General features: G+C 40.6%; 1 protein-coding gene and 1 pseudogene across 3 annotated transcripts in view; one reads left to right on the top strand and one right to left on the bottom strand.

The window, feature by feature from the left end:
- LUZP1 (leucine zipper protein 1) overlaps positions 1 to 26,221 on the bottom strand; it is an 83,364-nt gene that overhangs the window by 27,076 nt on the left and 30,067 nt on the right. For all 3 annotated transcript variants that reach the window (XM_019631420.1, XM_019631421.1, XM_019631419.1), the window contains one exon: positions 7,603 to 7,705. The gene's annotated coding sequence lies outside the window, so the exon portion shown is untranslated. The remainder of the gene's footprint in view (positions 1 to 7,602; positions 7,706 to 26,221) is intronic.
- On the top strand, positions 23,700 to 24,252 carry LOC109375890 (60S ribosomal protein L17 pseudogene; annotated as a pseudogene).

Raw genomic sequence — 26,221 nt, 5'->3', positions numbered from 1 at the left:
GGCAGCATCTGAAAGGGCAGGGAGGATACTAGTCAGAAGAAATAGTCAGGCTCCCTGCCAGGTTCTCTGCGCCTCCCCATCCAAGTTCCTTCCTGTAGCTATGGCTGTGTGTCTTTATCTCATTCTTTTAGTAAGTCATGCTTAACAACAAGACTCAAGTCAATATCTTCAGTATTAAAAACAAACAAAACAAAACAGCACTCACACACACACACACACACACACACACACACTGGGCAGTACAAAGGACTCCTGAATCCTAGTCTTGTCTCTCTGATTTACTGGTTCTGTGACTCTTGCAGAATTACTGTAATTCTGAGAAGTTTCCTCATTTGTGAAATAGAAACAACACAGGTCTTGACTACAAGTTTGTAAGGATCAAATGAAATAATGTATGTGAAAGTACTCTGTACACTATAAAGCATGGTTATTGTTATATTATCGGTACACAAAGGAGTTACAGAGTCTACCTTTGGCCAGTTCAGCTGTTTTACTGAGAAGGTCCTCAGTTCTGGAGTCCTCTGTTCTATGATCCAAGGCTACCTATGTCCAACTCAAGTCCTCCTGTGCCCAGCAGCTGAAAAAATTATGTTCTTTCTAATTTCACTTGATTCCCTTTTCTTAGCAAGTTTTCTTAAGCTTCTCTGACTNCTATAGGAAGTCATTTTTAAGTGTTAAAGAAGGGAAGGTATACATTTCAAAAAGATCACTTTGGCTTCACTATGGACAATACACGGAAGGAGGTAAGAATGATGCCAAGAGATCAGTTCCGAGGCTAGTTCTGTGGTCCAGGAATGATGACGGAGATAACAGCTAACAATACTGGGTGCGCACAGCACACTCATTATGTACTAGGCACTGTTCTAGGCCCTTTATAGGAATTAATTTAATCTTTATAACAACTCTATGCAACAGATACTGTTATTCCCCATCTTATAAGAAGAAAGAGGTTAAATAATTTAACGAATTACATGCTCCCCCTTTGTGTTCTCGCTTCCCTCATAATCAGTCCCTTGCAAACACCTTTACTTCACATACTCCCCCCACCCCCTTCTTCATATTTAGCTAGTAAACCTTCTCCTCAGTAAACCCAACTATCTATCACAACCTCTCCAGGCCTACACCAAAGCAGCTAAGTTGTAAACTGTTGGGTTGTCGGGAAAGTCATGACGCATTTTTTATATGTTTTTCACTGCAAAAATGCATCATGACTTTTCCAACAACCCAATAAGTTTTGTCTCTAGAGAAAATATAGCTACATTGGCTGTTTTTTGTTTGTTAGTTTGTTTGCTTTAATTTTTATAAGCGTTTATTTGAGCCAAACTGATGACATTAGCCAGGGAGCAAGATCTCGAATGCTCTCCATTGACTGGTATTTTAAATTTATGACCACAACTTTCAAACAGACCCCTTGGTGCTGCCAGCAATCCTGCTACACCTCCCCTAGTAGGTTCACATCCTACTCTTCAAAGTGACTCTTTCACATCTTTCTCTCTCAGTAAACCTCCAGCCCCTATCACCGAATAACTTTGTCACCAAGAAGCAACATTCAGACCATCACCTTCCTAACTCCAAATCCAACAACACACCAGCCCTCTGCTTTCCCTGTTAGAATGCAGAGTCTGTGCTGGTGTGTCAAGTACAGCCTTTCACGTCTATTATGGAGCCAATTCCCTCTCATCTTCATATGCAATCATCCCCACTGTCTCTTATGTCATCATTTTCTCTCTTTATAGACTCATGCCCATCAGCATACAAACATGCTGCTCAAAGTGCAGCCACACGCCACCACTGGCTCACAGACTATCACACATGTAAGTCCAGAAACTGAGAGGAAGCATTTAGACTTCTGTGTAGCACGATGACACTGCTGCCATGTCCACGCACACAGTCCGTGGACTTCTCAAACAGGGTCTAACCCAATAAGGTGCTGATGAACTCACAGTGAGTCCCATGTGGAATGGACTACACACAAATCAGACATAGTGGGATCACATGTAAGTCCTGGCAAGGTTAGCAAACAATCACTGGTCCTGCATCACAGATAGCTTGACGAGCTGCCCTCTAGAACAGGGTTTCTCAAACCTGAATGTATGTACACATCAGCTGAAATCTCATTAAAATGCAGGTTCTGATTCAGCAGGTCTGGGATGAGGCCTGAGTCTGTGCTTCCAACAGGTTCCCAGGTTGACCCAGAGGCCACCTCTGGGAAGCAAGATTCTAAAAATTCCCATCTTAAAAACCCAAACAAAAAACCAGAAACAGTTAACGCTTTCTGATCCCACCTCTCCTTCCAGCTACGTCAGCCCCAATGTCTCTGCTGCTCNCCTTCCTCTGTATACACTAGATCTCCCACATACAAATTCTTAACTCCCAAGAAGTAGCTATGCAAATCTGCTCTATCTCCACTAAGGTCTCTGCAGCCCTAAGAGTGAAAGCAGCATCCCTACTGACAGCTACTGCCCCCCAACCCACTGCCAAGTTTGCCGGCATATTACTAAGGCCCAGGGGGCTATTCTCTTCAAAACAGGATAGAATGCACTGCCAAAAACCCAATAAACAGGAACTCCATATGACCCTGATTTGTTTTCGACTGTCTACATTCTCTCCTTATTTCTTAGGGGTGGCAGCAAGCAGCAAATGACTTCTTTCCTTTGCTTCTGAAATGTCATTTACTTCTTGCATCCTCAGCCCTGTCCCCAGGAACAAGAGGATGACTGTACACATCCTCAGACTCTTCAGTGCTGCCCCTTCAGAGAGCTTTCCGCCCTGACCCATCCACCACATCACTTCCCTCAGGCGTCTTTTCTGTGCTGCTTGGTGGTGACAGTGGTGGCCGTGCACATGCATCTGCCTGTGGAGAAGCAGGAATGAAGGGACTCTTACAGATCATGGAGAGGCAAATCGCCTTATTTTCCAGAGGAGAAAGTGAGTCCCAGAGAGAAGAGACTTGCTCAAGGTTGCAAAGCAAGTTAAAGTGAACGTGGCTGAGTCCAGATGAGATAATGAACAAGCCACGCTGAGGAAATGCATCATTTCATCCTCACTAGACTGCTGAAGATTAAAGCTCTCTCAAATATGTGTCACTTTTGTTCCCAAAACACTTTGATAATGGATAAAAATGCTAGGAGGGGATTCTGCTTCCAGTATGATCCTCCCACAGCTAACAACTAAAAACTCTGGATAAAAAATTTTTTAAACTATCTGAAGTGAACAAAGGTTGGCAGATTTTGAAAAGAAGTTGAAAATTGGAAGAAGGGACTAGCATGGGATGAATTCCCCATTTTGGGGGCTTTGATCTAATAAGGGTTGTCCAGCTGAGGTTCCAGTTAAAAAACCAAACCCTAGGCTTTCTTTCCAGAGGAACCAGAAGACAGAGCCCAGGGCAGCCACAGGTAATGGGAAGTAAGAAAGAAGACAGCCAGAAAAGGAGAGTCTCAGGGTCTGTGTATAAGCTCTGCCCAAATCTCTAGCTGACCCCTGAGCCTTGCATGCACAGGGCAGAACCCAAGGACTTCGGCTAAGGACGAAAGAACTAGGCTGAGATTTGAACAGCAGGTGAGACAAGAGTTTGCCTACGACAATGAAAACATCAACAGAAACCAGAGTCTCCATGAAAGAATATTCGCATTCATTCACGTTCAGGATACAATCCCAAATTACATGAAGAACTAGAAAAATTAAACCCCGCTGCAAGGGAAAAAAACAATGAGCAGAGGGCAATTCCCAGATGACCCAGATGTTGGAATGATCAAACGAGGATATTAAAGCAGCTATTGAAACTAAGCAGAGAAACTGAATTTTTTAAAGTGGCAATCTTAGAAAAACAGTATCTGAAATTTTAAAAATTCACTGAATGAGCTTAAGAACAGAATGGAGGTGACAGAGGAAAGAGTCAAGGAAACTTGAAGACAAATCAATAGAAATTATCCAAACTGCAATAGCTCGGGGTCATCAGCAGTCTCCAGAAAAACCACCCTCAGGCCCTTCAGCTGAGTGTACACAGTGAAAACTTTCTATTATCAGAAAAAGTGACCTCGGAGAGAACCAGAATGACTAGGGATCACAGAGAAACCGTTACCTGCAATTCTGTTGGACCAGCGCACCCTTCATTTACTAATTAACTTCTGGAGGTCACCCAGATATAAAAAGCAAAGAAGAGTATGTGAAGGTGGAAAATGAGAAAGCAGGATAAAAATTTAAACCCGAGATCACCATAACATCCGCAGTCCTAGGAGTTAAATCTAGTGCCCCACTGTGTATACTGAGAAGCTAGGAGACAGGTTTATTTCCCCTGTAATTGCTAAGGCAAGCATCCTTAGGGTTGTTCAGGAAAAAAGCCACAAGGGATTTTAAAGTTTTTTTCTGCCCTAAACAGTCTCTTCCCCAAAAAGCCAACCTGGTAAACAGGCTGACGGCAGGATGGGGTGGGACCAATCTCAACCAGTGGGTCTGGGGCTGAAGAGTGCCAGCAGCTTAATGAGAGCCAGACTAGTGCCACCTAGGTTGGTAAAAGCAGCTGAGCTAAATGCCATCACTGACCAACTTCCCACACTCAGGTCACATCATGTTGGCGTTCAGGACACTCTAGGTAAGTAAGAGTGGAGGAAGAAACATCAGCTGAAAACAGGTCAATTTCTGTAAGCCCTGCCTTTCTCTGATCCCCCTCCTCCCATCTCCCACCCCACCTGCCCACAAGGGAAGAGAATTCAGAGCAAGTGCTCTTTTCTGACTAAAGTGGGAAACAGAAAAAGCAGAGGTGTCCCCTAAGTTTAAAGAACTTTGTTTCAGGAGTTCTGCCGCTAACATACTGTAGCACTGCAGAAAAAGTCTTTGTTATACTCTCTGGGTCTCAGTTTCATCAGTTGAAACAAAAAGTCAGACAAAATGACATCTAAGGTCCTTTCCAATAACAATATGTATGACATCTTTATCCAAGCTCTCTCCATCTGCCCGCGAGAAACTATAAACAATAGGTCTCAAAAGGCGGATGTGGAGACATGCCCTTTCATTTGATTCATTAGAATAGCTGAGGGTTAAGCAACTATTCAAAATGTTTTAAGAATAATACAGTCTTATTAATTCCAAAATTGTTTTAATAATAGAGATTGCAATACGTATGTAGTATGATGATGGACTGCTAAAATAATGTCTTTCTGTTTCTAATTCTCCCAGGATAACTTTTTTATCCATGTAACTCTCGGGATAAAAAGGCAGATACTCTTATCCCCCATTGGACACATGAGCAAACCGACTAAGAGACTTGTGGCCCTTTTAGGAAACCAGAAACAGAGACAGGACTCGAATCCAGTAATCCCATCTCTGAGCTGCCAGGCTTGTTTCACCTTCCCAAAGAAACCTTACCTAACAAAGAACCAAGAGTATGAACAAGACTGGAATTGGAAGGAAAGGATTTAAAAGCTTTCAAGCATTTGGAAGCACTTACTAATGAACAGCTGATAAGACTAGCTTGTGACTGGGGCATCTGTGTAAACGCAAGGCCCCCACACCACCTCCTGGCTCAACTGTTTCTTTCTCTAACAAGTCGTCTCTAATCGAGACTAGGGGTCTTTGCTTGTGGGGCACAGCAACAGAATCACATGTCTAAAACTGTGGGTTACTCGCCTGCTTTAAGAAAGTTGGCTGATCAGAAGGACACGCTGGCTCCCTTAACCTCTGAAGTCTATCACTAATATGTCAAGGGGCCGCAGGATTAAAGCAGGGAATGGCAGATGTAGTTAAACAGCAAGTCACAGCCTGACCCTTACGAGAAAGGAACCGAAAGTGCTTTCATTACCTAACTTAATCTTCACAGTAACCCTATCGGGTAGATAATATTATGTCTATTTTATAAATGAGGAAGAAATAAAGGCTCAAAGCCACATAGCTGGATAAGTGGATTCTCACCTGGGTATTTGTGTCCCCAAATTTGCTTTCCTCTCTCCATTATACCACCTCCCGAAGGAATTCTCTCTCAGCTCTTACAAGAAAGTCGGTCCTGATCCATAGCCCAAACATCACAAACCTACATAAGACTGATGGGTCTCCCTCTCTCTCCCTCTCNGGAAGAGCGCAGTGATGGTGCCAACTTGGGCCAATGAAGCAACGTCCTCCACAACTAGACTGAAAAACAAAAAACAACAGCAACTTGTCTGTTCCCCTTCCCCCAATTCCCCAGCGCTGTTCCCATCCTCCAATAAAAATCTTTAAAAAAAAAAAAGAAAAGAAAAGAATCCTTGAGAGCAAGGACTTTTTCTGTTTTGTTTAATGCTGTAAACTCAGTTCCAAGAATTGTGCAAGGCATGTAGTAAGGAGGTCCATTTCATCATCAGAACACAAGCCTCAGTTTATAGCAAAATACTCTTTGTATAACAGGTACATGGAGTAAGTTTGTTGATGAAAAGGATTATCTCTATGCCCCCTCCCCCATTCACCAAGTATATTTAAAAACATTGGTGCACCAATAAAAAGACTAAAGTATCATCAGAAACACCAATGAACAAATGAATACAGCTGCAACTCCACCCAACCAGAAATTAATTTCATAACCCAGTTCCCTGAGGTAGGAAAATGCTCCCGTGGAAGGAACACAAGAATCCTGAGCCAACTGACAGGGCAAGAGTTTGCCTAGAAGTTTCCCACTCCCTCAAGAAGAGCTCTCTACTGTCCCTAGCTATGCCTATTTCCCAGGAGCAGTTACCATGCGAGGGAGAGGTCTCGCTAAGATTCCTTCCCTATGTCCAGTCACTCCTATGCCTAAAACTTATTTGCCAGACTCTTTCTCTGGTTGCCCTATTGCTCTACCTTCCCCGAGAACCTTTCTCTAACTATTATCCAGCTCCCACCGACCAAGATGACCTTCTTCACTCCCAGTGGCTCCCATCTTAGAAGGAAACGCACTCCAGAGTCTTGCCCTGCCTCCAAGGCCCTCTGGGCACTCACTGCTCAAGTTTCTTCTGTCTCATTAGTACTCTCCAGTGCCTTGGTCAACAGCAACCAATTAAATACCGGCACACAGAACCCAGAAAGGGCTAGGAAAAGGAGCTAGTTGCCAATTGAAAGGTTTTTGGTGTTTTTTTTTTAATTTATTCATTTTGGTTTGCTTTTTAAAGTTAAGTCAGTCACTGCCTAAGTCAAAAAGTAACTTTCTCAAAAGAGAGATGTTCAAGTACAATGAAAATAACCCAGGTTTGAAATAGAGTCCTACCATTTACTACCTGTGTGAGCTTAGAGAAGTTATTTAACCTCTCTAAGCTCATTTCCTCAAGGTGATAATAACAGCACTTACCTCATAGGGTTGGTGTAAATATTAAGGGAGGTATGTATGTCAAATAGGACTGGGCCTGGCATGTAGTAATTATTCAGTAAATGGTAGCTAGGCCTATTTCTCAAGGTTGTCAACTTCATGAAAGGATTTTCCTTCATTTGGTTGGCTGGTTGATTAAATGAGAAACCATGTAAAGTACTTAGCATAGTATTTGGTTCATAATAGATCAACAAATACTGACTTTCCTCCCTCTCTGTAACGATGGGAAAATTGTAGACATCAGAGAAACCACCCAATTCTATGTGTGGCCAGGTTTCACTGTACAACATACTTACCATTTAGGTAATTTAAGCTTTTCTGTAAATGCTTCTAGATGCTCCCCCAGTGCTCAGTGTCCTGGACACTCACTCTATCTTTCCATGGCAGCTGCCTCTTGACCTGGACAGAATATAAACAAAAAGGAAGAGATAGGTCAAACACGAATCCACCCAGGCTGAGCTGACCCAAAAGCCCGTCCCAAAGCCCGTTATGTACAGCTCGCTGTCAGAAATGAGACAGGGCAGAATCTGAGTCCCGATCCGGACTGTGAAGGAAGCTGGCTCTCTCGTTCTCAAGGGAGAGCAGTTTGGCTCCAGGAATCGTCCCATTTCCCATCAGATGATATGGTCCCAGGGCAGACGACATTGTTTTTCCTTAAATTAACAGACCTATACACTCAACAGTCTAAAAAGTCATATGACATCTTACAGCCAGGAAGGATCTCAGAAATCAACTAGTTAGATGCCCTCATTTTAGGAAGGAAACTGAAGCTTGGAAAGGGTGAGTCACACAACTGCTTAGGGCTACAGTCAGATTCTACTAAAAATAAGATGTTCTGGAAGATGGGTAAGGGGGGAGAAGGGGGGAGCATCTGTTGGGCATCTGCCACACCCCGGGCAACATATTTTATGTTTCATATAAGACAATAACACAATAGTGCTACTCCCTTATAGATAAAGAATCTAAATTTCAAGAAGTCAAGTGACTTGTCCAAGGTCTCACAGCTTGCTAGTAAATGGCAGTCAGGATTCAAACCTAAGACTGTCTGATCTCAAACACTACCTCACCATGCTGACTCTCACTGGGTCCTTCTAGACTGGGTCCTCAAAAGGGCCCTGAGCCACCCAGTTATCGATGAGAACTACAAATAGAGATTCTCTGTCTGCAAACTTACTCTTCGGTTTTATAACAACACTTCTTTCTACAGGAGAGCTGAAAATGAAAAGCCTAATAACCTGTTGAATCTCACCCCTAAAATTAGAGAAGAGTTACTGAAGGTGGGAGATCTGGGTCAAATTTCTGTCTATCCTACTCTAGAGGAAGAATGGAAAGATGGCTTCTAAGCTAGTGGTAAAGCGAAGGCTTTTGTACATGGTGTTACAAGCTATCCCTCTCTCCTTTCATCACAGCGGCCCATCCCTCCCCCCTCCGTATCCTGCAGTCCACCTTTTGGCCTCCTTCCGAGGCTGCTGGTCGCTTTAACCGGATTTCCACACCTCCACCACCAAACCCATAACAGACACAAAACAGAATCCATCCCTACCTCTATCACCCTAGAGAGCTAGGAGGCTAGAATTAAGATGGAGAAATAATAAAATGATAATTTCTTCTTCTTTAAATGGGGACCTGAAGCCTCAAGCCAACAAGATCTGAAGAGAAAAAAATTACTGATAAGCAATGAAAATAGGCTCAGTTGGTTAAGCGTGAGCTCTGAGCAACAGGGTCACCAGTTCGATTCCCGGCCCAAGCTGAGCTGCCAACAGGTGGCAGGATGGCTCAGCTAAAAAAAAAAAAAAAGCTAGGAAAAATGTAGAAAAAGAGGATCTGTACCAGGGGTAGCCCCCAAGGGATGGCCTGGGTGGGTGTGTGGGAGAAGTTTTAGCTCTCCCTCCCTGCTACATACACTTTCAAAAAAGAGCCAGTCTAAGTAAAATAAGTATGATTACTATTCAAACAGCTTCAGAACTGACCCACAGACCTGTCCTGCCCTCACCCATCCATCATCTGTCTCTTTCCCCCCTCCATCAGCTTACACACATACACACANCGGTGACTAGTTCATTTCTTGATCAAGGTGAAAGGGCACAAAACAAATCAACCTATGCCACTTATGATTTTTAACAAATGGCTTTGGTTACTGACATATATAAATTGACATCTATCAGTGGGTTGTAGAAGGACATTACATGACAGTCATTACACATATAGAGGCAAATGAAATGCAAGAGTTGGGGGGCCTTTTTCTCCTCAGTGGCATCAATAATGTGGTAAAAAGATAATATTTTGATAGTCGGCAGACGTGGACTCTAGAGTGAGGCAATTTCTAACGTCCCAATGACCCCCACATCTCCTAGTATCCATGTTCTTTGTGAGCGCCTCCCCTTAAGTGTGGGCTAGAACTGATGACCTGTGTCTAATGAAGACAATAAGGCAAGAGTTATGAGAGGTCACTTCTGAGATTAGGTGTAAAAGATTAAGAGTTCCTTCTTGCTGCCACTCTCTCTTGTCATCTCTTGCTTGCTTTGATGAAACTAGCTGCTATGCTGGAGGTGCCCATGTGGCAAGGAACTGAATGAAGGTGGCCTCCATCCACCAACCTGCAGGGACTGAGGCCCTCAGTACAATGCCTGCGAGAAACTGAATCCTGCCAGCAGCCACCGAGTGAACTCTGAAGCCGGTCCTTCCCCAACCATCTTGAGGTGACTGTAGCCCTGGCTGACATCTTGTTTGCAGCCTTGTATGAGACCCTAAAGGAGGGGTCCTAGCTAAGCCATGTCCGGATTCCTAACCCACAGAAACTGTGAAATAATAATGTACATTGTTTTATGGTGCTAAATTTTATGCAGCAACATATAACTAAGATACTCTATACGTTAAGAAAGGGTGGTGGGTGGAGGAAAAAAACCTATGCATTAAAAGAGCTATCAATCACAATGTATGGACCTTAACTGGGTCCTGATTCAAAAAAACTGTAAAAAAAAAAAAAATAGAATCATTACATTGATGAAACAACTGAAACTTAAATGACTGAATAATTTGATAATAGTAAAGAATTCTTGTTAAATTTTGATGTGATATTAAAATTGTTTTTTCCTTTAATTTCAAAAGTTCTTAATTTTTAAAGATACATATTAAAATGCTTATAGATGAAATGATATGATGTCTGGAATTTGCTTCAAAACACAGGATGGGGTTAAGTGGATGAGGCTACAGATGAAACAGGACTGGCCATGAATTCATAACTGCTAAAACTGGAGGACATGGGAGTTCATGTCCTTTTGTATAAGTTTGAAATTCTCTGTAACAAAAAGCCTAAGAATGGGGGTTGGGGGTGGGGTAAAATCCAAGAGCCCAGGGGCCCTTCCAGTGCCGAAATTCTCCGATCCCACAGTACCTCAAACCCAACTCTACAAGCTACTCTGACCTTCCCTCCCCAGGTCTCCTGAGCTGGACATGCCACTTCAGTCCAAAGCCTGTGACCAGCAATATCACTTTCCCACAAAACTCTGTTGAGCACTTTTATCTGATGAGTTGCTTAAAACCAGATTATTTGGACAATTTGGCCCTAGTAGATAAAGAGAATAGAGTGAGATGATGGCTAATTGCTAGAGGCGCTGTGCACAAATCAGGAGGAATCCTGTGTAGGACACCATTACCTGGTACACTTTGCTGTGCCCTGCCTCAGGACACATCAGCCTCTGACCTGCACAGGTATTTTCACATTTCCCCCCATGCTGTGTACAGACTGAATTTTTTAATCCCTTCAAGTTTTCTTTCATTAAACCTTGAGTATCCCCATTGCTGTGAATGACCTATTTTCCAACTTCTAATTTTGTTCATCTAATTTTTTTTTTTAATTTCATGGTCTACAGTTCTGTAAGAAAAGAACTTCAACAGGGAAGAAATCACATTTGCTTTTTCTTGTCACTCTTTGATTCTTTGTTAGAAAAACAACTGTTGTGAGTTCCACTAAACAAGAAGATTCACACAGTAACATGAGTTTGACAGACAAATGCGAACTCAGTAACTGGTTCCCACTCTTCCTTGGGGCGTACCACTGTTGTTGCAGTCACATCCCCCTTCTACTACTGTATAAGACGTCCATGCTCTAATCTGTCATGATAGCTTCAATCACCCACAAATTATTTCTATTTTATCCCTCACCCTTCACCCTCTCTTTAAGAATAGTCCTGAGATATACTCTATTTGAGGGCTTTCAACTCTGACAAAATATTAGAAAAACCTAGGAAGTTTTCAAAACTATCATTACTAGCTGACAACGGACCCAATTTCTACAATGAGTCAATGATATGAGAAAGGGGAAGAGGGACTGCTCTAGATGTAAAGAAATTTAAGCACAACATGCTGTGTGGACTCTGGTTGGATTCTTATCCTAACAAACTAACTGCAGAGACATTTTTTGAGACAATCAAAAAAATGTGATTATGACCTAGGAATTAGATTATTAAGGATTTGTTAATTTCATTAAATTTGATAATAGCATCGTGGTTATGTAAGAAAATGTCCGTATTTGAAGATGCATATAGAAGTGTGTAGGGGGTAGAGTGGTTACTAGGGCAGCCAGTATTGATGAGGAAGAAGTTTGAGGGAGCCTATTGATCTAAAGCATATCCTGATGTGATATGCATAAAGATACATACACATGACTGTATAAAAATTCATTGAATATTTTCTGAAAATTTTATGTATTTTATTGTAGATACAGTAAAACCTTGGACTGTGAGTAATTCGGTTTGCGAGTGTTCCACAAGACGAGCAAACATTTCTAATACATTTTAACTTGGTAAACGAGCAATGTTTTACAATACGAGTAGTTTGTTTCCGGAACGAGTTATGCTCCCAAACCAAGGTATTACTGTATCTCAATAATGAACAAACAAATATGGGAGTAAAAATCAGAATCTTAGGTATCAGTATTTTATAAAAGCACTATAAGCAATTCTAATGTGCAGCCAATGCTAAGAGCCATTCTTCTACCTCAACGAGCTCAAACTTAAGACTGCTATGTCTTCTCTTCCTACTTCCACTGCAATAGTAACCGTGAGACAAGGTAATAAGAACAGAAGCTTGTAAAGATGGTGGAGCAGGGAGACAGGCACTCCTCTGAAATGAGTCAGGAACCAGGGCAAGGAAAGAAAGTCAAAATCAGTGCTGATGGAGGAGCTAAGAACATAGCTGAAAAAGTGCATAGTATGACAGCTCAGATTTTAGTTCTAGCTTTATTACTGACTAGCTATGGTTATGAAATTAGGCAAACTGCTTCATTTCTCCAGACCTCAAAGATCTCTCAGCTTGTAAACAAAATCTAGAGAGGAAGTTTAAAGGAATCCAGTAGGAACAGGCTCTTTTGAAAGACCCCAGGTTTACCTCTGGCATAGCACTATCATTCTGTACTATAATTACCTACATGTTTATCTCCTCCCACCAAACGTTGAGCTCTTAAAAGGCCAGGATTATGTATTTCATCTCTGAATCCAAGCATGTGCATAGAACTAACTTGGCACCCAGTAATAGTTCAGTAAATGTTCAATGGCTAAGTAGCTGAAAATTATGAGTGCCTCATTTATGTGCTTATAAGTATAGGTATACTAACAGAGACTTACAAGAAAGAATAATTCATCTCCCACATGCACACCCCTTTCAAATAATGCTGAATAATATTATTTTCCTTACTAACACCAACTAAAGGAAGTCCAGATTCTACGATATCCAGAGTCATCAGAAAGGCTTCTCTAGAGATGTCCTGCCAGAGGCCTCAAAAATCCATGACTCCTCCTCCATAAATAATATACGTAATAAAAATATCTAATGCTTATCTATTATTTCATAGTTCAAAGTGCTTTTACTCCCATAATCTCAATTAATTCTCACAACAACTCCATGAGGAGGTATTATCAAATCTACTTTATATGTGAAGAAACTGAGGCTCCTGTTTTAAATAATGTGCGGGACTAAGGCAAGCTGAAAGCAACTAAAGAAGGGCTTTCACGTATAGCCTTTCTTTCTTCACTGCCCAGAGGAGAAACAGGAACACCACCACCCCCACTCCCCTGGCTGCCCCAAACGAGATGGGATGGATCCGTCACTAGCTGCTTTGCTTTTTGAGCTGTCTACCTCTTAAATTTTCCTTGTCCCCGTCAGAATCAGTTATAGAGATTATTTAAGGCCAGCCCAAGGAGAAAAATCCCAAGACTACAAAACAGCCACACTCCAAAGTGGCTGGCTAACATCCTTGTGTATAAAGAAGGCTGCTCTTATTCCTTTTGCTCTTACTCGTTGCTGCAGCAGGGAGCTGCAAAGCCTCCCCCCACCAGGTAGCCCCGCATCACTCTGGTAGTTCATGTAGCTGACTTAGTTTGTAGCTGTTTTTATATTTTCTTCAATAATTCCTACTGTCTATTGTTTTCCCCACACCACTGCAAATTCCACAAAGGTCACGTCTTCTAGTTAGGAAGGTCTACCTCCTGTAAATGAGCACTGAATACCCAAACCAAAATTGAACCACTAAACAGGTTTCACTGACCTAGTAATTTATATAAACTGCCTTTTCCAGAATTAAAAATCACCATACTTTTAAGTAATCAACAAGTTGATACTCTTCAACAGAATAACATATATAAAATCTAGAGTCTCTAAGAAACAAACACCAAAGGACACTCAGCACCTACAATGATGCCGGACATACCTCTAAGTGGGCATTCAACAAAGGTGTGCTGAATGAATGATAATTGAGAGCTTAAAATCCATTAAAAATCACTTAAGGCAGAGTAAAGTAAGCAAGAACCAAGGGAGGTGGGTAGGAAATGCCAAGTTAATTGTAAACACAGCAAATCAGCCTCTAAGGCAGTTCCACCCAAACCAAAGTCATGCGTGTGATCCCAAAAGGGAACACTGGGTTTAATTTAAGCCCCACATTACATCTACAGCAGAGATCTGGAGCCCCGGGGCAGGCTATATGATAGCAGCAGCTCACCGTCTCCCCCCAATTACTCCCACTACCAAGGCCCAGCCACAGGACTGCAGGAGTTAAGCCAGGCGGTACTAAACGTTAGGAGGAAATTAGCATGCCACCTGACACTTTCCTGGCACAAGCCGAAATAGATTAGTTTAGGTTACAAACAGGACTGCAAGATTCCACTACGCTGATGAAACTACTCTTTTCCTGCAAACTAAAAATAACCTATTTATCAAATCAGAAGCATTCCTAAAATATTTTTGCCTGTCAGCAACCCAAAATTCCATTTCCTCAAATACTTAATCTAGCCTAGAGTGTTTTATTGGATCCAAGTCTCCCCGCATCCCCCATCTTCTCCACTCCTCACCCTAATCCTGTAAACATAGCAAGAGACCTAGCCCCTTTCCTAACTCAAGCTTGTCAAGTTTCTTTTTCAATAATAAACACGTGCAAAGCTTTGCGGCAGCTGCCTTGTGTAGAGCCACAACTGGAAGATGGGAAGAGCTGCAGCAAAGAATAATGAAAAGCAAAGGAAAAAATGAAGGACAAGACAGGGCATGATCAGGAAGTCAGCTAAATGCTTTTCATTCAGGCAGGAATGGAAGGAACTCCACCCACTTACAACAGAGCATACGGGTGAATGGTTTCCAGTACAGAGCCAGACTTTATCACCTTACAACAGAGCCATCAAGCCTGCTCCGGGATCAGATTCATAATCAAAGAGCTACTACCACGATTATCCTGTTCTAAGGCGGAAGTGACATCTTCTAGGGAAACAAACTCCCGAAATTAAGTCAAACAAGTTCAAGCCTTAAACTGCAGACGTTTTAGTCATAAAGAGCTGAGAGCGCTGGCTCAAATCATATGAGGAAGTGGGTGTCCCAAGGAAGCTAGAAACCCTGTCCTCAGTAGCTCTCCCTCCTCTCAGGCCCTGGGGTAGCTCAGTGCTTTTCCAAAGGTGGAAACTAACTAAGAACTTTGAACTTCCTTATAGGCCCTTGTTCTTTGCAAAGGCATCAGGAGAATGCCACAATATTGTGCCACCCTACATAGACCTAACAAAGCATTTCCTCTCCTAGAACAGTTACTTGGGATACACATAAGTGTACTTCCCACAGATCCAACTTCCAAGTCTTCTCTCACTCTTATTTTTAACTTCTTATTATCTCTTGAAGACACAACAAAACAAAAAAATGGCTTATTTATAAAATCCACACTCAAAAACAGTCCTCCTGGAAAAGAAAAAAAAATTAGCCTGAGACCACCCAAGGTGCACCGTGGTAGAGTTCCAATGCAGAATCTCCTGTGTGTCAGAGCAAACTGCAAGCTGTGGCCATTCCAGAATTCATGAAATCGAAGACTATCAGAGCTGGAGAGGTCCATAGGGATCAATTATCTAGTCCAGCCTTTAATTTTAAAGATGGGGGAAATAAGGCCCAGAGAAGACATGGAGGCTTGGAGCAAAGGTGGACCAAAGAGCTAGGGTCCAGACTCCCAACTCATGCCACACCACAGCTCTTCATAAGACCAAGTTTGCGGGAGTGAAGTGGCTAAGGAAAGGGAGGGAAAAGAAAGTAAATATAAGGTAGCCAGTGGAGAGACCAACTCTGTGTGAGCTCTCCTCCTCCTCTGCTGCTTTGCAGTGTGACTCAGGGCCACATATTGCTCTTCCATATGCCTTAATTTCAAGAGCTTTTCTCATAAATTTTACATGATTTTTACCAAACGCAAGATATAAATTGCCACTCACCCTAATAGGACCCCAGTCACTGGACAGGAAAAGCCAAAAACAACCAACTACCAGGCTGAAATGACTACAAGAAAGCTCTGAACAGAGAAAGAACATCCTTTGGAGGAAAGGGGCACATTTTTAAAAAGATGACTCAATTGGATGACCCCACTGAAGGAAATCTCATTACCAGACTTCATATTCTAGTATCTAGGGCCTTGGAGGAATTTTCTATTCTCTGAATCTTGGTTCCTTTAACAATAAAATGAAAAGGATAGCCTTTCATTTATTCTAAGGCCCTTTCAAGTTCTAGAAGGCTCAACCTCTTTCCAAGAGGCCCCTGCTAAAGGAAGACAGTAGCCATGACAGTACCCAAAAGGCAAGGTCCAAAACAGAGTCTTAAGCTTGGCCAATGGCCTGGAGATGGGTCCTGGCAGATAAGCTTCCTAGCTACTAGTCTTCCCACCACCTGAAAATGAACATCAGTGGTACCCCTAAAATGAAACATGGGGGAAACAGTGCATACTTCCTTCAACAGTGTGCCCACTAGAATGTTGGTGGTAATACCTTTAAGGATCCGGCTCAACCAGCTACAGGTGGTTTAAATTGGCCATTGCTGATTATTTCCATCCCCTCCTTTGAAATCAAATGAATACTTATTGAGCATCATACTAAATACATTATTACTTTCTCAATATCCTCATTCTCTATTTGTTTTCTCTTTCATTTAACATTTTGCATGTTGAAGACTTAATGACCTATGGAGGGCAGATAGAAAACTTGAATCACAAGTAAATAACTACAATTTTCAACTAAGAAGAAAAAGAACTACTTGAGTGTAAGCAAGCTTTTTAAAAGCAGATCAGTCTACACAGCCCATTCAGCATTCTCCCTTTAGCGGTGGCTCCTTCCCAGGGATGTGGCCGACAGTGCAAACGCAAAATAATGTAAGCAAACAGGGCGAGTTTCATTTTCTGCTGTCTCATCAACACATCTGAATATGGAGGCTACACTATATCAGAGATTAAAGCTAAGAATTAAATCAAGAAAAAGGAAATGCAAGCTCCAATGTAAATTATGAAAAGTAATGCATCTTAAATAAGTAGGCACTTGCCTGCCCACCCACTAAGCCTGGGATAAAGGCCATTTCGATCAGCAAGATTACAAATAGTAATTTTCAAACCTCAGTATGGATGTGGAATTACTTATTAAAATTGCAGATTCCCAGGTATCATCCTCAAATATCCTGATTAATTGGATCTGTTGCATTTGTATTCTGATAGAGATGGTCTAAAGACTATATAACACTTTTAAAAATACTGTGAGGAGGGAAAAAATTGTTAGGTCTCCCGATGCCTAAATGTACACGTTCTGGGGCAGGGTAACCTATAGTATGTGTTCCCAAGATGGCACACAGGCTGATTTTCAACTATACCAGACCCACTCCCTCCCTTCAATAGACACCTGAAAATTAATATGGGCTGATTTCAATCGTTTAAGAAGGCAGACCTCCCTTTCCACCTCCTAAAGCAACTTCGGAAGTCAGCGCTACCTCCACTTCTCATATCAAAGACCCTTCTACAGACCGTTTAGCCTCCTTTTCTTTCAGGGACACTAGCTTCATAGCGGGCTCGGTTCATCTGTTGTTACCTCTCAGAGGAGTCTTCCATACAATCCTATCTAGAGTGAGAATGCTATCTAAATAAAATGAGCACCCCCTACTCTACCTTGCTACTTGAGTCTCCTGTTTTATTTCTCCTCATGGTACTTAGCATTACATGACATTCACCGCATTTTACATTTATTTACAGTCTCATTAGAACATAAGCTCTGCAGTATCAGAAAAGAGCCTTTCCCACTACTGTATTCCTAGCACCCAGAGCAATACCTAGCATACAGTAGGTGCTTGATAAATGTTTACAGATGAATAAAATACTATTTCAGAAAACAAAATAAGTTCTTGGTCTTTCAACCTATTCAGTTCACCTGCCATACTCACTGTCACCAGACTTTTCACTTAGGGTGGCAATTTTTTCCTTTTGACGGTTGCATCATTCAGTAAACTGAAGCTAGGTGCCAACCCAGAGAGGAACACTGCCACCTGACTTTCACTACTCTATGATAACATGAGATTTTTTTTTCCCCCAACTAAACTGCAACAGCGATGTAAAGGTCCATCCTACAGATGTTTCCAAATGACTTAAACTCCATAGGAATGACTTGGCTTCTACAATGTGAGGAGTCCAATACAATGTTGGCAAACATCAGTATGAGAGCTTGCAAGTTTCAACAAAAGCAGAACATAGTATGTTGGCAACCAAAATCACTTCACTCTTCTGCTCAGGTCAGCCAAAGACTTTCTGTCAAGACTCTGCTAACTCTCACCACACACATTTGTCTATTCATTTGCTTATGCACAGTAATATCTTATAAAGCACATACTAGACTAAGGGCTTTACATACATTACCCTACTCCCCAAACCAGTCCTTCCTACAAGATAGGTATTATTATCCTCATTTTATAGATAAGGAAATTGAAGCCCTGAGAAGTTATTTGCAACCAATAAATAACTAGCAGGCTGGGATTTGAATTCAGGTCCACTTGAGATTAATGCTTGCTTTTCCATTGTAATACTTTCATTCCTCAGGCTCCCCCCATCTCCCTCCCCCTGCACTATGCCTGTCACATAGAAGACATCTGATAAATGTTTGCTGAATCCATGAGAGTTAAACAGGATATTTCAGTTCAAACTCAAGAATCTGCCTAAGATCACATTCTTCAGTCCAACTTTTAGTTTTAAAAACAAACAAAAAAATCAAGTTCATTCAACTCCCTCTGAATAATAAAAAGTAATGGAAAATATAGCTTTTTCAGTTTAAAGAAATACTGGGTTTATTCCAAAATGGAACCTATCAAAACATAATTCATTACTATGGAAATGTGGATATAAAGCAAGTGAAATCATAAACGCACTACTGTTTAGTACACTAAGAAAGGGACATGAATTAAAATCTGAGTTCAAGTTTCAGCTCAACTTCAGTTAAGTTTCACCTATAAAACAGTGATAAGTACTCTTGTCTCCCTATCTAACAATGGTATCCTAAAATTCAAATGTGATGAAAATACTTCATAAGCTGTAAAGTGTTATAGAAAGATAACTATTAGGGTGATTTGAACCATGATGACAGAATAAAAGCCTGATATAAGACTTTTAACCTATAGGAAGACCAGCATTATTAAAAGCCCCAATGTAGCTGGAACATTTCAAGAGCTGAATGACCTAAACTCCAACTGATTTATCCTAAAGAAAGAAAGGATGTGGCTTGCCCAATTATTAATCTTTTTATGTCTCAGTCCTATTTCTCCAACTGCACTAGTAAGTCTCTCGATGGCAGAGAGCTGGGATATAAATGTCAATGTATCATTTAGTTTTGAGAAGGACTAACAATGACCTCACCACAATGTAAGGGGGACAGAGGGAGGAGACTGGGCTACCCTATATCCAGATAATAATTCCCTCCTTTCATGCTACGGCACTTGCCCTTTCGGAACAGTAGTCAGATCTATAAAATGGGGTGATAAAAAAAGAGTCCAGATGATTTCTTCCAGCTATAAAAGCTATGATTCTTAGGGACAGGCAATAAACAGTATCAGCATAAGCCTATTCGGCTTAGTCCTCCATAAGCTGAAGGGAAATAAGCAGAGTACAGAAAAAGACTCTCAGTAATCTTAAATAAAAGACTATATACAGCATTGGTCCTAATTAATGCCATAAAGTGCACTTATCAATGACATTGCTGAGATTGGTAAGGAATGATATAATCTTTTTAAAGCCAGTGGGGTTTGGGTAGGTGAGAGAGAGCGTGTGTTAGTGAGTTAAGGGTTAGCTAGTCAGTCAGTTAAGGAAATGCTGGAATTGTGTGTATGTGTGTGTCGTTGCATTTAAAATAATGATCAAGATAAGAAAGCCTCATCATTAGGCTCACCATTTTCTTATAGTTAGCCCACAAACATAAATGACCACTGCCCTATCAAAATCCAGATTATAAAGACAATGAGATATGGAATCCTGCAACACATTTTTTTTTTAAGATTTTATTGGAGAATTGGGGGAGGGGAACAGCATTGGGGGAATCGGGGAAGGGGAATAGACAAGTTGCTGTCCTTTTGTTCTTCAGTCTAGTTGTGGAAGATGTCGCTTCACTGGCCCATGTTAGTATTGTGATCATTGCGCTCTTCCCGGCTGAGGCAGTCACTCACTGGCCATCAGACGGCCACTCACGGCAGCTCACACCGGCTGCCGGCTGCGGGCTGCCAGTCACTCACGGTAGCTCACAGCAGCCCACTGCAGTAGGGGCTGCAGCTTACGCCATCACCGGTGACTCACAGCAGCCCAGCTCCAGATTGAGCTGTTGTTCACCATCTTAGCTTGTAGAGGGCACAGCATCACTGGCCCTCATGTGGGATCCGAACTAGTTGTCCCAAGACAACTCTTAACCAATATGCCGCTCGGCCGGCCCCCTGCAACATATTTTAATATCAGCATAGCCTTCTTGTAGTTTCAACATTTCCCCTAATCCATCGCTCAACAATGAAATCTTCCAACTACTTAACATCTACTAAAGATACAAATCCCACCCTATCAAACTGTCCTAAGGAAATAAGATCACTTAAAAGAATTTTTTTCCCTGGTTCATTCATTTTCTGCATCTGTTTCTATAACTATATACAACCCATGTGCCAGAATCACAATTCAATTTTACATCTGCAAGTGATCAAGGCTGTTGGAATTTCAAAGACTACAAGTGCACACAGTAGACAACAAATATTACAATGAACAGAATTAGAGTATAAGTGACCAACGCACAAATAAGATTTATGAGAAGTACCCATGACATCTACAGACTAAAGTCTAAATTCCTTAGTCTCAAGTCACTCAAGTCCCTGGCATGCTGGCCATTATCTTTTCTCCTTTCCTGGACAGACTGATCTACTCATTATTTCCTGAGGAAAAACTCCATGTTACTCCTTTACCCAGACATTTCCCCTGCCTAGAATGACCTCCATCTCGTCAAACCTACTCAAGAAATAATTCAATGCCATCCCCACCTCAGTGGAGCTTCTCCACACCCACTGCCCAAGAACTCTTCCCTTCTTGAGCACCTACTGCCATTTAGCACATAAGCACATGCTACTGTGACACATGCGTCATTCTCTTATGTAGTACACTCACAGACATACTTTTTGAATTTATACCATATTACTCCAACTATAGTGCAAACCTCCTTGAAGGTGTAGTACAGACTTGTCATTTCTTTGTATTCCCACAAGTATAATGTTATGAATATAAGTTATTCAATAAAGATCTGTTTAAGAAAAAAAGCAAAAGAGGGACATATCCGCAGGATACAAGGTAATAGTTAAAATCAAGCCCTCATTAATTACCTGAATCCTTCAGTTAGTTTATGGAGTACAATTTGCATTTCTCAATGGTTTGTTTCCTAGTCCTTAAAATACATAAAAACCTTACCAATCTGGTCATTGCCTTCCTCTCCTACTTCACGTCCTATCATATTCTTCTACCACTCTGCTCCCTCTCACTATCTGCTCCATACACACTGGCCTCCTTGGGTCCTCACCTTGGCCAATGCATCACAACCTTAGGATCTCTGCACTTGTAGCTTCCTCGCTGCATTCCCCCAGATCTTCCCATGGCTCCTCCCTCCTCATAATTCAAGTCACAATTCGCATGTCACTTCCTCAGAAATGCCTTCCCTGACAATCCTAGCTAAAGCTGTGCTCTCCTCCTCCCATTACTCCCTACTGTATCAAATTGTTTTATTTCTCTCTGAAATTATTCTGTTGATATTTTTACAACTTACTTCTCCCAACTAGTATGTAGGCTCCATGAAGGCAAGAATTTTGTCAGTCTTGTTCACCACTGTACCCCAGTGCCTAAAATATTACCTGGCATGCAGAAGACGGCTGGTAAATATTAACCAAAAAGAGAATGGGTTTGTTTCCTCTAAGCTAATACTCCAGTTCTCAAGAGCATGAACATTGTTTTCTACTTCATCTCCACAGCATCTAATAGGCTAAATGCACTGTAATCATTCAATAAATGCTCAATTAGTCTTTTCTGGCATACCCTTCCAGTTATATCTCTAACTGTGTCAAAAATATTCATTAAGTACCTACTATGAGCCAGGCACTAGGCTAGGTGTCATTCTGATGTCTTGCTTTTCAATTTATCACGTTCATCATTGATATTCTGAAAGGTCCAACCCTTGATCATAAACTCAGGAAGCCTTATACCCCTCTCTCCTAGCCAGATGACTTCATTTTATTGACCTATGAAATGCAACTAACTGCAGCTACCTGCAGGGCACCATATAAACTTAGTAGTTATTTTTCATGTCCGAGGCCACACAGAGCACTTCACTGTTCAATTATATGTCAGTCTCTCACCTTTATGTCTTTCAAGAGACTATTTCTCAAAAAACTATAAAAGGCATTCTTGAGAAATATGGAGATATTGAAAATGGATCGATATTATATATTAAAAACATACATTTTAAAGGTGTGATAATGATATGGTGGTTATGGAGGAGAATGTTCTTATTAGGGGTTACACATTTGCAAGTTATCAAATAGTTATGAAAAAATGGATACATATATACAGATATTTATAGCTATATAAATATAAGGCAAACAATTAATTATTGAATCCAGGTAATAGGTATGAGTATTTATTAGATTACTGTATTAGTTTTTCTGTAAGTTTGAAATTTTTCATAAGAAGTTGGTGGGGGAAAAAGTTTCTCTTAAAATAATATATGCATTTCTCTAAACTGTACTTGTTTGGTGTGCAATACAAGTTCTAACATAATTAAATAAAAACTGATCCTGAGAGTATTATAGGATCCACAAACTGAACCACTAAAACACAAGAACTATCGACGTAAGAGGTAAAGAACAGAAAAAACTACCCAAGGCAAAGACAATTTCCAATCCCGACTAGGCCAAGTCCCCTCCTCTTAAGCAGCTTTGGGCTCAAAAGAGGAAGACACCATCTTCTGGAAACCTGCTTCTGGAAACCAGCTGCCCAGGACAACACATGCAGACCCAGTCTTTCAGCCTGTCCCTCCCAGGGAGAGTCTACACGTGTGATGGGAAACTAAACCACAGAATCAGTGATAGACATTATATGTGAATAGGACTTTCTAAGCTCACGAGTATTTTGAAAATACAATTTGGTTTTTACTGCTGCTATTAGTTAAGCAGATATTAAGAACTATAATCACAACCACAAAAGTAATAACTGACTCAGGCAAGGATCACTGGTGGATGTTAAAACCATTTGGTAGAATAGAATATTCACACTGTCTCAAGGTCACCCCTCAGATTACTTACAAAGGGTAGTAGGTACCTTTACAATGAAGAGATCAAAGTTGTCATCAAGGGTAATAGGACAGATTAACATTATGTGCCTCCCAATATGACAGTATCATCTATGTAATAATTCCTTATAAAAAATGTTTACCCTACATCTAATCTAAGGATAAGATAACAATCAGACAAATCCAACTTATGAGACACTGTAACTAGTTTGGACGCTTCAAAAAAAAAAAGTATTACTAAAGACATACCAGCTCTTCCCGTAAGCGGCCTGAGGTGACCTTCCAAAATGGTTCGCTGTTCGCTTAACCCAGAGAATCCCACAAATTCATGTAAATCGAGAGGTTCAAATCTATGTGTTCATTTTAAGAACACTCGTGAAACTGCCCAGGACATCAAGGGTATGCATATCCGAAAAGCCACCAAGTATCTAAAGGATGTCACGTTACAAAACCAATGTGTGTCATTCCGTCGTTACAACAGTGGAGTGGCAGGTGTGCCCAGGCCAAACAGTGGGGTTGGACACAGGGTCGCTGGTCCAAAAAGAGTGCATAATTTTTATTGCACATGCTTTAAAAAGCAGAAAGTAATGCTAAACTTAAGGGTTTAGATGTAGACTCTCTGGTCATTGAGCACATCCGAGTGAACAAAGCTCCCAAGATGCAGCACAGAACTTGCAGAGCTCATGGGCGGGTTAACTGCCCATGAGCTCCCCCTGCCACACTGAGATGATCCTCACTGAAAAAGAACAAATTGTTCCTAAACCAGATGAGGAGATTGCACAGGAAAAAAAGATCTCCCAGAAGAGACTAAAAAAACAAAAACTTATGGCCCAGGAATAAATTCAGCATCAAATACATGCTAATAAAAGTAACAAAACAAAAAGACACACCAAAAAAGTTAAAGTGGAGCTGTTCTAAATCAGCAGTCTTCAAACCAAAGTTTTATTGGAGTACAGCCATGCCTATTCATTAACATATTGTCTATGGCTGCTTTTCTCTTGCAAAAGACAGCATAGCCCACAAAGCCACAAATATTTACTATCTGATCCTTTACAGAAGAAGTTTGTCAATCCCTGCTCTAGATTAAAAGGGACATGACAACCAAATGTAACAAGAAATCTTTAAAGTGGATTCTGAATGGTGAGGGGAAGCCATAAAGAACATTTACGGAACTGGGATATTGAATATGAATATTAAAATTGTATCAATGTTGAATGTGGAAGTATTTAGGGGTTACAGGTCATGCTGTATGCAACCTGCTTTCAAATGTTTCAGAAAAAAATTAGACAAACAAATAAAGCAAATGTGACAAAATATTAACAACTGTGAAGCTGGGTCAGTAGTTTTCAAACTTTTTGATCTCAGAACTCCTTTGTACTCTTAAAATTATGTAAAAACCCCCAAAGGGCTTTTGTTTATACGAGTTATATCTATCTGTATTTGCCATTTACGAAATTAAAACAGAAAATATTTAAATGTATTGGTTTTAAAGTAAACCCATTATGTGAACATAAATATTTTTATGAAAAATAACTAAAGTTTCCAAAAACAAAAAAAATCTAATGAGAACAGTGACATTGGTTTTACACTTTTGCAAATCTCTTTAACATCTGTTGAGGCATATGTGCTTCTGCATTCAAGCATTATACTATGGTATTTTATTTGAAGTATATGAAGAAAATTCAACTTCACACAATATGTACTCAGAAAGGGGTATTTTAATACCTTTTAAGATGACTAGCAATATTATTCTTTGATACTACACCATAACTTGACAAGTGGCAGTTTCTTACAGGTTAACTGTGGAATCTGAAGCCATATACATGAACTTTTCATACTCTTGTTACATTAAAATCTATTGGTCTGTCTTGCCATTTGAATGAATCTTTTATCCAAGCATGATTTTCATAAAATCACACACTGATCATTTGGAAACTACTGGTTCACAAAGCTGACAGATATGCAGATCTTCTAAATGTTGACATATTTCATTGTCCAATATTAAAAAATTACTTTTGTTAATAATATATCACCACCAGTCTCAAAAAAAAGACTTCAAGTATTGGGAAGCTGCCAAGCTCACAGTGGTAGAGAAAAGTTATGCAAAATTCTACTTTTTGCTTGAAGATTCAAATTTTATCATTGGCAGTAGATACTGTCAATTGTTTTCCTTTAAGTGACAAGTACCATTTCATTTATTTCTAAGAAAATATCTGCCAAGTACCCAAATCTGAGTTTTTCTGTCAATCTTTCTTTCAAGTAAAAATGTTTCATGAAAAAAGAGGTTAGTTTAGCTTGCAACTCAATCATACCTGTGTTTCTCCTCAAATAACCATTGTACCTTGATATGCAGAGTGCTTCATAGAACTTCCTATTTCATCATACAGAATATTAAAAAGATGTGCACTCAAAGGTCAAGATTTAATAAAATTAATAATTTTACTGCTTCATCAAGGACATTAAGTGAAAGTGAAACTGGCATTTTTGTTTTACCGTAAGGGGGTCGCAAACATAATTATCACTAATGCAATCTGGTACCACTACCTTGATTTATGCTAAGGCACTAGCAGCTTTATCCACCACTGACTGCTTCTGCATCATCACTACAAATGTCACCACAGTGAAAAAGGCAAATGAGGTCTTCATATCATTATGAAAGTAGTTTTGACCTTGTAGATCCCTTTAAAGGGTCATAGGATCCCCCATGGATCTGTGTATAAACACTATGATAACCAATGATGTAGGTGAAAAGTATATGAGTGTTTATAATACTCTTCGCTTAACTGTTTAAGGTTTAGAAATTTTAAAA

Source organism: Hipposideros armiger, unplaced genomic scaffold (genome assembly GCF_001890085.2).
Source record: "Hipposideros armiger isolate ML-2016 unplaced genomic scaffold, ASM189008v1 scaffold_999, whole genome shotgun sequence".
NCBI lineage: Eukaryota > Metazoa > Chordata > Mammalia > Chiroptera > Hipposideridae > Hipposideros > Hipposideros armiger.
The sequence above is the reverse complement of the archived record's forward strand: the minus strand, read 5'-3'. Positions and strand labels throughout refer to the sequence as shown.